Source organism: Poeciliopsis prolifica, unplaced genomic scaffold (assembly GCF_027474105.1).
Source record: "Poeciliopsis prolifica strain line A6 unplaced genomic scaffold, Auburn_PproV2 SCAFFOLD002, whole genome shotgun sequence".
Classification (NCBI taxonomy): Eukaryota; Metazoa; Chordata; class Actinopteri; order Cyprinodontiformes; family Poeciliidae; genus Poeciliopsis; species Poeciliopsis prolifica.
Genome location: NW_026562377.1, coordinates 12,572,915 through 12,585,884, shown reverse-complemented (window position 1 = coordinate 12,585,884; position 12,970 = coordinate 12,572,915). Strand labels below are relative to the sequence as shown.

The window sequence follows — 12,970 nt, the reverse complement described above, 5'->3', positions numbered from 1 at the left end:
TGCATGTGTATGAGAGCAAATATGTACAGTCTGCGTTTGAAATAGTAAACATTTGAGCTGGAGGACGACATTTGAAAAAGGAGAGCGAGAAAGCTTGACAGAGAGAAGGGATTAGGAAGACCTGGGCACAGATGGCTGTGGGAGGCAGATGTCCCTGCTGAGCTGTTCAGGGTACTCCCTGCCAGCCCAGAGATAGAAACACAAGTACACAGAGCAAATAGACTAACACAGAAGAGGGAGACAAAATTTGTGAAAACAGATGCTGAAAAATGCGTTTAATGCTCGCAAATGTCACCAGTAGCATTATGGCAGAATTAAAGCAGCCCCTTACACTAGAGGTTTTAATCCCCTAAAACACAAGCAAAATAAAAAGAAAAAAATATATAATAACCTTTTGGGTGGTGGTAAATTAGAAGCTAAGGACTCATGTTAGCAAAATGTGAATTTAAGCATTTCATCTTCAGCTATATAATTTACATACAAATAAATGTAAAAGCAGTTGAAAGGCTATTCATTGATTGTTCTCTGAAAAGTTTACACTATTTTAATGCTAGCTAGTAGCAGTGATGCAAAATCTAGATCAGGGCAACTCAAATCCAGGATTCAAGAGCCTGTGTCCTGTAATGTTTGGATGTCTGCTTCAGCAAATCTGAGTCAAATAATGAGGTCAGTAGCAGGACTCTGGGGAACTTCACTGCATACTGAGGGGGTTATACGGTCGTTTGATTGAATCACCTGGACCAAAGACACCTAAAACTTGCAGGAGACCAGGTATGGGGGCCTGGATTTGAGAACCTGTCATCTAGAATCTAGATGATGCAACGTTTTGTTAGTTGTGATGAGCATCAAAGGTGCCTCTGTGACCATCTGGCTTGTGTTAATTGTTTGTTTATTGTGAACTTTAATTGGATCTTTGAATCAGATTTAGCGGGCTTTGGGGATTGGATGTTTTTGGTAATTTCTACACAATAGTTACCTTCTTAGAGTTTTTGCTTTGGAATTAGAATATCAAACATGAATACTTCTTACACTTTTTAACATTATGTCAAGTTATAACCAGAAACCATAATGTACTTTAATAAAGCTTTAGATAAAAGGCCAATAGAAAGTAACTCTTTTTTTAAAGTGGAATGATATTGACATACAGTTTTTACAATACTGCTTCATGCATATACATATTTGTGTACTATATGTAATATTACATATAAATTTAAAATTAAAATATGTAAAGTAATAACAGACAAGATGTCCCAAATAACCATTGCTTCTTTTGCAAATCAGAAATGTAAACAATAACCACAAGTAAATAACATTCTTTGCTGTGGTCTTTTTTCCCAGAAGACTTTGTATGAATGTAAATGGGAAGCACTTATGCTACTTCTGATTTCAAAGGTACTATTGTGATAGCTACATGACGTTTTTGCTACATCTGGAAATTAACTTACATCGCTCTGCGCTTGCTTTAAATAGTGTTTAGCTCATCTTTCATAAGATGAAACAATTCCATTGCCATTTTCTGTTTCCACTTTACTACTACAAGAACCCAATATTGGTTCTTCCTTTGAGGTACAACAAGCTTCAGTGCAGCATAGTGAAGATTGCTATAGAAAGTAAATGCTTTTTGAATAAAATTAAAGCAAACCAAATAAGATCAGCAGACACTATTATACAAATCTTTGCAACAACTCAGCATGTGGTCTCATTAATTCAACTTAATCCAGTCAGATCAGCTACATTTAAGGCAAAAGATGACTGTTACTTTGAGTATTTGAAAATGGAAACAGTTGACAAAATAATGAGACAGGGGAAAAAAAGAGAAAATACACAACTCATCCCAGCCTCTTATTAATGGCAGTATTAATTGTAAAACATATTTTTATTGGCAGCATTACTCTTATGTTCCACTTGGTAGTGGAAATCTTTGGTGCTATCACTGGTGTCTCATGAATACAAACTGCAGGAACAGTATGATAAAATTGTTTTATGGTTTTTAAATCAGAACTTTTTAGAACCTTGGTACTGATTCATGTAAGCAGCCCACACAAATCCTGAATATCTTGAGCTTGTTGAAAATAATAGGATTAATCCTAAAAAAAAATGAATGACTTCAGTTATATAGAGGACAGAAGCCTCACTAAGTGATCTGGTGTTCTGTTTTCTGTCTGTGTCTAATGGCATTTTGGAAATGAAATAAAGCGTAATTAAAGGGCTCCCAGGGCCCAGACTGTATTATAGCACCCAGAACTCAAATGTGTTTGTCTGGGATTTGTTGGCCACCCACGGCTTGCCTCGGTTTGATCTCTGGGTCTTTAATACGAGGCAGAAATGCAGTTATTCACCATATTTGCATTCTTCCCTTTTCCCCCCTCCTGCTGTCGCATTAAATTCCATCTCCCTTATTTCCATAGGAGAGACAGAGTCTCTCATTGATAGTGAATGTCACATTCAGTCATTACAAGCTCATAATGAGGCATTTATGAGACAGTGTAAAAACTTTCTGGTGATAATGTATCAAGCAGTGTCAAAGGAAATGTAGTGGGCTTTGAAGACGTATATCTGGAAAATAGTTTAAAAGTGTGTCATGTTGAACAGCTTAGGTCAGCGGTCTTCAAGTTCCGGCCTCAAGGGCTGGTGTCCTACAACTTTTAGATGCGTCTCTGCTTCAACATATCTGAGTCAAATAATGAGGTCATTAGTAGGATTGGAACATTTGATGACATACTGAGGAGGGGAATTTAGCCATTTAATTCAAGTGTGTTGGACCAGGAATGTAAATGTTGAAAGGTCATCGCAAAAAATGATCACCTTAGCTGTGTATTCACACTTAGCTGTGTGAAAACACAGTTAAGCTAAAACACAAGCTAATTAGATGACATAATTGAAAGCACCTCTGTAGTCTTTTTCACAATCTTTCCTTTGGTGTTGTGGTCAGGCCTAGAGCATATAGTCTCATTCACATGGGCTGCACAAAAATAGGCTTTTTAAAAAGTCTAAAGAACTAAAGTGAAAATTTCACCATTTCCTATTTGTGTGGAAATGTGTAGACAGTAAAAGTTCCTCTTTTCAACCTCAGATGCATTGTACATAATAACAATGGCGGATTATGTGTTCATTTTGTAGTTTTTTTTTATTGTTTTTATTTGTAATCCAACATGACACGGAGAAGTTAGACTGTATTGTCACTCCACAGAGTCCACTTGTCCTTTGTTGTTTGTCATGCTTTTTGTGATTACCATTAACCTTGTGTGGAGGCTTTTAGTGTGTGTCTCATACCCCAAGTGTAGCACCGCAAGCCTTGGGGAGTAAAAAGTGCGTTTGGTCTGTTCTCAATGCTTCCATGTGGATAAAGCATCCCCTGAAACAATTCCTTGTTGATGTAGGTGTTTTTTGAAATTGACAATCCGTTATAGAAAAAAAAAAATATCCCATGTAGACAGAGCCTATGATATTTTGTTAATTTACAGGACAGAAATCAAGAAACATCTGAAAAATTGTGAATGATAGTTATAAGCAATGAGGACCAGAGAACTTGGCTGTAAGTTGCTAAAGAGAATGACACAAGGGCGATTCAAAACAAATAGTGAATACCTCAAATCACCAAATAAATAAATGGTGATTTATTTATTTATTTTTTTCAGTCAAAAGGGGAAAGTCGTGTGTGTTGCCTGATGAAAATAACTGGGAGACATAACAAACCAGCAGTCTATTCAGGGATTCAGGAGCTCTCACTGAAACCCTAGTCTCTGTGTGATTCACCAGAGCGATGAATGAGGGCTTACAGCAAAATCATTACATCACATTATAATTCTAGCTTTATTCGGGTTAAACATCAAAAGTTTTGCCAGTTCTAAAAACCATTTGTATGCTCCTCTAGGACACCAGCACTCCCGTTTCTCTAAATGACTTCATCCTTCGATTTTGCAAGTCTTCTTTTGTACATGTGGATTGACCTGTTTTACTTATGAGGATTTGGCGACATTCATTTAACTGTCAAAATGTTGTTTCAAAGACATATGTTACACCATTTATGCTACATATAGTTTCCCTACATTTAGTAATTATATTTGGCCTTTTAAAATTTTATTAATTTAATAACATAAACAGTTTATCAAGATGAAATTTTTGTCTTCAATAGGTATGCTTTATCCAGGTCCCGCTGATCATCTCCAGGACATGTCCAGTGTTGTTTCTGAAAATATGAATTGATTCATTGTTGACATCTTTTTGCTGCATGTAAATAAACTATTGGAACTAAACTATTCCAAAAACACAAATCATCAAAGAAAAGTCTTTGTGCTTCATTGAACTATCTGTTAAAATTGTGTATACACAAGTCGTGACAGTCTTGACTTAATTGCCAGTCCACATTTCTGCTGTAATCACAGGAGGTTGGAAGTGCCCAGTGGTAAAGCAGCAGTTTTGAAGGACAAGATAATTTGATTTCAGAGATAATGCACACATCAGGTGACTCTTGCAGCCAACAGAAACCTCAATCTACTCACAGATAGCTGAGTGAAACAACTCTGTTCTCATTTTGTGTATTTTTCTAATATCTCTCCTTAATAAATATATAATTGGTATGTACATCATGAAAAAATTGAATAATGCATACAAGTATACAGTGTGTCTTACCAGTCATCTCAGAAAGTGAAACTTCTATATAATATAGAATCGCCACACAGTGATCTATTCCAAGCCTTTGTTTCCTGTCATTTTGATGATTATGATTTACAGATAATGGAAACGACCAATCCTGCTCTAGAACACTTCATGCCTCCCTCTGTTGACAAGCTGTATGGCAGTGCTGATTTTATTTTCCAGCAGAACTTGTCACCAGTCCAGTATGACCCTTGCCTTCCCATGCTATTCTGCTTCAAATCTTGCTTCACACCTGGGAGTCTGGTCAAATTTTAACCGGGTCAAATTTTAACAGAGCCAAAACGGAAGAAGAAGTTGTGAATGATGAAAAAGATTTTCTGTGGCATCTTAGATTTGTAGCCTGCCTGTAAGTTTAACAATGTTTAGCAAAGTTTAGCAGTGGAAGTGAACAAAGCTGTTCAGTCCATGTTGGCCACATTTCCAAATATTGTATTCATATTAACAGCCGCCTTGTACGGTTTGGCACTTCTCTCTTTGCAGTGAAGACTGGTTGTTTACAGTGCAGGCCATTTCCAGTAAGCTTCATAGCATCGAAATGGCAAATTTCATACATCACGGGGAAATGTTAACAATTGGGTAAAGTTCAAAACTTCAACACAATCCACGTCTCCAGGAGACAATTGCTTTTTCTATAGCTGAGAGCCTACACCCTCTGTATGAAGCAAAGTGTAGGACAAAACCTAGTTTTTATCAGGCTAGCACCAGTCCATAATGCCAAACTTTCCAAAAAGTGGTTCTTTGATCATGGTGTTTAGGTTCTTGATTGGCCACCATCTTGTCTAGAGGAAGATGAGACACCAGCCAGAGTAAGGCAGATGACCTAAAGGCAACTATCAAATTAAATTGGGCTTTCATTAGCCTATGCAGTGCCACAGGCTAATGGCATTTATGCCAAGGCACATTGATGCACTAATTCATGCAAGAGGAGGTCCAACAAAGTATTGAGTGCATGGAAATATACCCAGGTTTCAGAAGTCTGACATTTGTGCTTAAAATGTCCATTTTTAATTTGTCTGACATGATATTCAGGTTATTGACACACTGCATATTGGAATTCTTTACCTGTGAGCATTAAAAAATCATTAAAGCTCCAACAAAAATACTGCTTTTATTATATATGTGTGAATCTCTATGAAATTACTGCTTTACTTTCTAAGATGACTGGCGAGAAGTATTGCACTTTCATGCAAAATTCTAATTTACTGAAATGTCCTAGCATAGACTCTGGTGATAATATTAATGGATATCAATCAAACACTAATAAAATGAAAATATCCTTTGTCATTCTTTTTCAGATCTGGTAATAAACAATAAGCATGCTGAGGGAATATGGCTGAAGGGCAAAGACTCCTCTCCTAATGCTCTCATCTGCATGAATACAGAGTAAAGTGTTAAAGTAACACAAATGAAGTGATTTAAAGTGGGCTCTCAGCCTGCAGGATGCTTTATTTTCAATTTGACTGAAGAAACAGGACCATTCATTTTCCCAAGTGCTCAGTGTGACTTGTTGTGAGTGAATGTTTAAATGAGAACTGTATCAATAAATTTAGTCTGAGGCCATTGTGCTTCTCCTTAGATTCTGTCACACATTTCAGAAAATAGTACTAGCAGTAAATTTGAATGCTAGTAACATCAGAATATGATATATTTTGATGTGTACCGACTTCATGTGTTACTTTGCCATCAGCGATGCTCCTGTCTCATATTATATTGATTACTTGCATTTCCATTAGAAAATGCATCTAAAGACAATTCTTTAACTCAGACTGTCATCAAGAGAGCAACTTATTAATGTTTGCTTTGCCGTAGTGTGACATTTAAGATTGCATGCGCCAGCCACAGTTGTTCTATGCACTTCTTTTATACTGATTCAAATCAATTGTCTGTGCAGAGGAATAGTGGAATGGCTACTGCCTGTCCTGTAAAGACTCCGGTTCTGGACAATTTTGCAGCTGCTCATTTGTGAACCTAATTAATTTGTTTGTCTCTCAAAACTGTGTTTATGTCATCAACATGAAAGCCTGAACAAAATACCAAAACAACAATCAATAATGTGAATTAATCCAGAGATTACTCAAGTAGCACTTTGAATGATTTTCTGTACTTGAATTATTTGTAGTGGAAAGTCTTGTGTTGATTTGTTCACAAACTGACACAAACAGGTTGTAAAATCTTTGTGTCTGTAGTTCAAATAATTAAAAAGGAGTTAGACTTTTACTTGTGTTTCCAAGTGGGAAATAACTGTGTTGCAGATTCTAAGCACAGAGGAACAGTTCACACATTGCTGTAAAATAAATAGAAAGTGCCTACAATATCTCGGAAGTGCTGCTATAGTAACAACACACTGATTATACCTTATGTGTATAAAACATTTTGATTGATTTCATTATGTTGCCATAGTGAGGAGATCTTTCTGTCTGCCTTTCAGAATAAGGGTGCCTTTCAAAAAGCACTTTATTTAAAGTGACATTTTGGAAATTTTAAATGAATGGTCATGAAAGAGTGTCTGTACTCCCTCTTTGTCTGTGACGTTAGATGCATTCTTTCATCGTTGTGTCTCTGTGGATTAGAGCTGGAAAGCCTTCTATGTGTCCCTTCGTTGGTCACAGTCGGACAGATTATATTCGGGATTAAGAGCTTGATGCTCTGTACCTCAATTTTACAATGCTGCACAATGTCCTTGTTCTTGCAAATCCGCTGACACGTCCTGACTGCCAAACTTTACCATGTGAAAAGTTCCCATTTAAAATACGAGAAGAGACAATTCCTTAAAGTAACATCCTGACAACATCTGAGGCATAAACTGATCTGTTGTAGTTATCTTTCTATACATTTTTTAAATGATGCTGAGGGTTCGCTGTGGTCCCTGACAGACAGGAGCTTGATGCCTGTGCATTGCAGCACAAGCATCAAGATGTGATCACATCTGTTTACTTCACCTATTCTTTGCTGAAAGACTGTATTATTTTCTTATTGATTTTTTTCTTTTTTACTTTTATTTATACACATCACTACAGGTGCTATCAATTTCTCCCCTTTGTCCTTGTTTTGGTTTTCCAGGTTTGTTTAGATAGAGCTGTCTGCTGAGCATCCCCGGCTCCAGATAAGTTTAACAGGGGGGCATCGACTTATTTTGGGGGGACAAAATTAATCTACGTAGCTGAACATAGACAACAACATCAGTAGCCTACAGGCTACTTGTTCAAAGACATTAATCTTTTTTTAAAGAAACTGAAACATAAAATTGTGTTAAAATCTAATCTGAAAAATTTGAATATTTATTCAATCTGTGATAGCAAAAAACATGACACCCTTAAGAAGTGTTTTAAAGTAAATGTAGCTTTATGTTTATAATTTGACCAGTAATTAGCAATTTCAATGTCTTTTATGACATTGCCATAGACTTTAACTGAAAATGTAGAAAATCAATATCTTTCCATTTCTTTAAAAAGGGCAAGACAATAGAGCCTGGTGTTCACATTTGGAAGATTAGATGATTGGTTAATAATCAAATGATTCAAGCTAATGTATTGATACAAATGATATGAAATACTAATATTTTTTCCCCCCCATTTTTGTTAAAATTACGTTTTTGGCAAAAATATATCCGTTTTGCTCATTTCACTGAATAAAAGAAGGACTTTTTTTTAAAGACTGCTCACTTCTGGTCTCCTTTCACTTGTGCTTTAACATCCAGTCAGTCAATGTGAAATGCATTTTCTCATTTGATGATTCATTGCACTCCAGGGCAGCAACTTGCTCCGTAAGCTGTGAAGAGAGGGGTACAGTCACCTTTTCATGTGTAAGATGCCTAAAATGGAATGCACCATTTCTCTTTAAAGGTGCAAAATTGGAGTGTTTCTTCCACAAACTAATTGTTGTTCAGACGTCTCGTCTTGACGCAATTATTTTAAGTTTTTCATATCTTTCAGACAGTTATGAAATTAGGATCTTGACACAAAACAAACAAACCACCACATGCTAGTGTCATGAGCCAAACAGTTTTTAACTGTATAAAATATTTGATAACTTTATTTTCACCTAATTTATTTTGAATTAAACAAACACTGGTTCTACTGCCGTGAAAATATACTTTGCTAACATGCATGTATTTATTACAAATCTGAACTAGGCATAATTGTAATAATATTTGTTTTTCTTAAACTCAAAGGTCATAAAGTATACCCGGACAGTGTTGCGGTTTAAACAGTATTGGTTATGTACTTGGATAGCTAGTACATAAAAGGACACCTAGAGACCTGTCCTTGAATGTAGTAATTTACTCTGCCAATTGTCTTAGAAAAATACTGCTGACTGCAAACTACGAGACTGTGAAACATGAGAAAGCTGTTTACAAGTGGATATATGTGGGGTTGGTGCCAGAAGGATATTTATTCCTCAAGAATCCAAGAAAACTATTCTATTCAGGTAGGAATCTGGGTCAGAATAATCTGAGTGTTAAAAATGGCATCCAATCAAAGAGATTCAGTGAGTTTGGCTAAACAAATTACAGTGTACATCTCTTACCTGCTGCTGTACTGTAATTAATGGTTTGTACTCATTAGGTATTAACATAAGGCATTTTGATACCATCTTAGGACTTTTTCTCTCCATCGTTTTAGTGTAATCACCTCCTGATCTCTGTTCCAAAATCTAATATCTTGCATATATTTAAGTTTTGAAGAACATTTCTTGTTGTAAGCCTGGTTCCTGAGCAGTCACTCACATGAAGCAGGGATGAAGAAAAGTAGTAATTAGTGGATGCTACAGAATGGAAACTGCGATGCCTGAGGACTAATTGGGCAGAATTTATTCAAGACAGAGGCTTCTGAAAGAGAAATTGATGAAAGCAAAGGCCACCAAAGTTATCTGTTCTGTGCTGTTATGCATGACTAAAGGGAAAACCCCAGAGAAAGTGGCTGAAAAAGCTTTACCTGATGGCAGGACTGTGCTTTGAAACTACAATATGCTTATTTTTGTGGTGGCAATACAAAATGTGACTTTTTGGAAATGTGTTTTTCTTTTTAATATTATTTCTAGCTAGAAATGTCATAAATAAGTGTCAACAGAAAAATCAAGCATGTAAAAAAGAAAATCATTTAATTTTCAATTAATATCTTTTATTAAACTAGTATTATCAACATTTATCAGGGCAATTTTCCAAATTTGTTAAATGCATCCATCTGCATGACTCCGTGGTGAGAAATTTTCAGAAATGAATGGACCAGAAGTGCTAGCTCAATAAGAGAGCATGAAAGGAAGATTCTTCAAATGTTGTATCTGACAAATATGTCCCTGAAAGTTGATTCATAAATGCTTTTTAAAACTACAGAAAAGCAACAGCAAAGAAAAGCAAAGTTATTTCACCCAAAATTTGGCATAGTTTGAATACATTTGAATTAAATGGGTTACTCAAACTTCTCTCCACATACCTGTCATGTATTTAGCGCCACTACTGCGGTAGCTTTCTTTTGAACAAAAAATAGTTTTTAACAGCTACTCTTAAACCTTTATCACAGAAAGTATTGGCTTTTAAAGAAGTGCACTCTGAAAAGCCGGCAGAGAAATCAGGTGGAATCAAATGAGACAAATGGAGAAAATGTATTTTATACTTACGGTAAAAATATAGTGATAACAGCCCAGCAAGTTGTTGAAAAGTTATTCTTGTCAGGCTTTGTGCTGAACAGAGGTCAATGGTATTTTTTACTTTCTCTTGCTCCCTCACCTTCCTTTTAAATTACGAGTCACTGAAGATGTGTGGTCATAAGTATGGGTGGCAAAACTCACCAGAATGTGTGGTGATCCAAGTACTACTTAAAAGCAGGAAAACACATAATTGCGAAATTAAAATATGTGGAAAATATTGTCATCACAGCAATCGCATGCTTTTTATAACGCTACCTAGCATGTTTCCACAGGTATATGGATTATTTAAATCTTTGGTGATGAGTTCCACGTTTTTGAGGTTTGAAAGTCATATTTTGCTCCTGCCATGTATAATGTGTGAGATTCCAGCTCTGCCCTGCATTTGCCACTCAAAACATGTTAATTACTTGGAGTCAGAAAAACATAGTCAAAAATACTTTGCTTAAAACCTTATATATAATATACATTTATATTTTGACAATAAAAATTGTCCTTAAGCATTTGAATTCAGGAATTGAATTGAGGAAATATGTTATTGGCCTGTAACTCATTAGACTGGTCACTGACCACAACAGATTGTGAGTCGCACTGGTTTTCTTATTTGTATCTTCTAAACTCTTTGTCTTAAGTTTAATATCAAGCACATTGTATTCAACATTTTAGAACAGATAGAAAAAATGAAGGAAACGTTAGCTCCAGGGATGTATAAGTGTCTGCATTTCTGTTCCTGACTTAAACTTCAATTTATTTTTTCTACCTGTCCATTGTCTATGCTCTCGGGGGAGAAGTCAGCTACATAGACTATAGTTCTATGTAGCTTTCTTGGCAGATGGAGTCGGTGTTTTGTTATTGTGCCAAAACGATTTCCTTGGTGGCTTTTCCATCAGTGCCTACAGTCCTGCATGGCATGTCGACAATAGCTTAAGAGTCTAACTTGATTGCCCTTTACTGCTCATTATCACAGTATTTGTCATGGAATATGATTGGATTTCATCAGTTCATACCATTCTGAAATTTCTAACAAAACAAATGTATATTCACCAAAGAGGTTCAGTGTTTAACAGATTGTCCAATGTATTCAGTAGCTTCTATAGATAACATAGAGGTTGCATAGTTAGGCTGAAACTTTGCAGAGCTTTAACAGGTTTTATATTTCATACTTTATGTTGTCGCAAGTTAGAGACGTAGTTGTTCAAAACTCAGAATGTATGCAAAAACGTTGTACAGTCATATTTTCATAGGAATACTCTACTGCCATGTTTTCTTGCTTGTATCCTAAAAAAAACTGCCTAAGTGGAGCTGACAGAAATATCTCAATTCCCGAAGTGTTTTGCATAGCAGTTTTTAGAGAGGAGCTAACAGAAATTATGTGCTGGTGTACATCATGATGAAATATGAAAAGCAACAGAAACTTTGTGTTGGTGTGGCATGATGCAGTTTTTGCTTTGCTGCTCTGGAAATAGTGCATTCCCTGCAGAAGTTTGTCTTTCTCCACCTGCTAACACTGCTGTAAGGGTCATATTTCATTCCACATTGGGCTATTTTTTCTCTGTCTGAATCCATTATGTGATTTTAATAATTAATTTAATTAATAATATAAACGATTTTTCATGTGGCCCTTCAATTAAAATGTTTTAAATGCCTATTTGTTGAGCATAGCAATTTTCTTTATATTTTTGAACATGATCAATGGTGTTGTGTGCATTTAAAAAATATAAATAAAAGAATGTCAGATGAGATAATACATTTGAGACCTTTACTATCTTGTGAATTTCTTATGATTTCATAATAATACAGAGAATTGATCATGAATCACCTGAAGGTCCAGTGAGGCTTCTAATGTGTCAGATGTTTAAATTTATGTTAAAATTAAGGGAACTTTATCTGTCACCTTTGTCACATAAGACATAAAAATCTCCTTATTATCCTGAGTTATTGAGGGTTACTAATAATTCTATAATATATATCTCAACTAATAAGTTATTTTAATAAAACCAAATTTACTAATAAATCTTTGTCATAAGCTTTTTACATGTATTTTAATTTAGAGAAATTATGTTCCATAAACTCAGTCACTTTTTGACATCTTGTGTCCATCACAGGACATCTTGTGCCCTGTAACGGACCCTGAGTCCATTAGCCCTATCATGAATTGGTGACCTGTTCAGGACATACCCCTCCTCTTGACCGATGGTCGTCGGACATAGGCTTCAGCTACCAGCAGCATAATTGTGTTGAGATGATGGATGAATGCAATTTTATTTGTAAATACTTGGCTGTGCAAAATTAGTCATACAATTTGAACTTGTCCATATTTTGACGAGCAACAACCACCCACTTCAGTGGGATTTGTTCAGTACTTTATGGTATATCGGCACCATATTTGTACTTCTAGAGAGAAAGCAGTTTTGGTAATTCCACTCACATCTATAAAAATAAATCACTCTTTACGTATTTTAACTCAAATATATGCACGTCTTTAGATCTGCAGCATGTCATTTTAGGACTGGCTGTTTGTTTGGGATTGCTGACCTGCTGGAAGACCAAGCTGTGCTCCAGTCAAGACAGGATTTCCCCCATATTTTTCACTATGTCTGAAAAGCTTCACCATAGAATGATGTTGGATCACAGAGTGTGGTGTGTAATAATTGATAGTGTGCAAACA

General features: G+C 35.8%; 1 protein-coding gene across 1 annotated transcript in view; it reads left to right on the top strand.

Annotated features, from left to right (window-relative positions):
• negr1 (neuronal growth regulator 1) overlaps positions 1-12,970 on the top strand; it is a 160,205-nt gene that overhangs the window by 39,272 nt on the left and 107,963 nt on the right. The window lies entirely within an intron of this gene.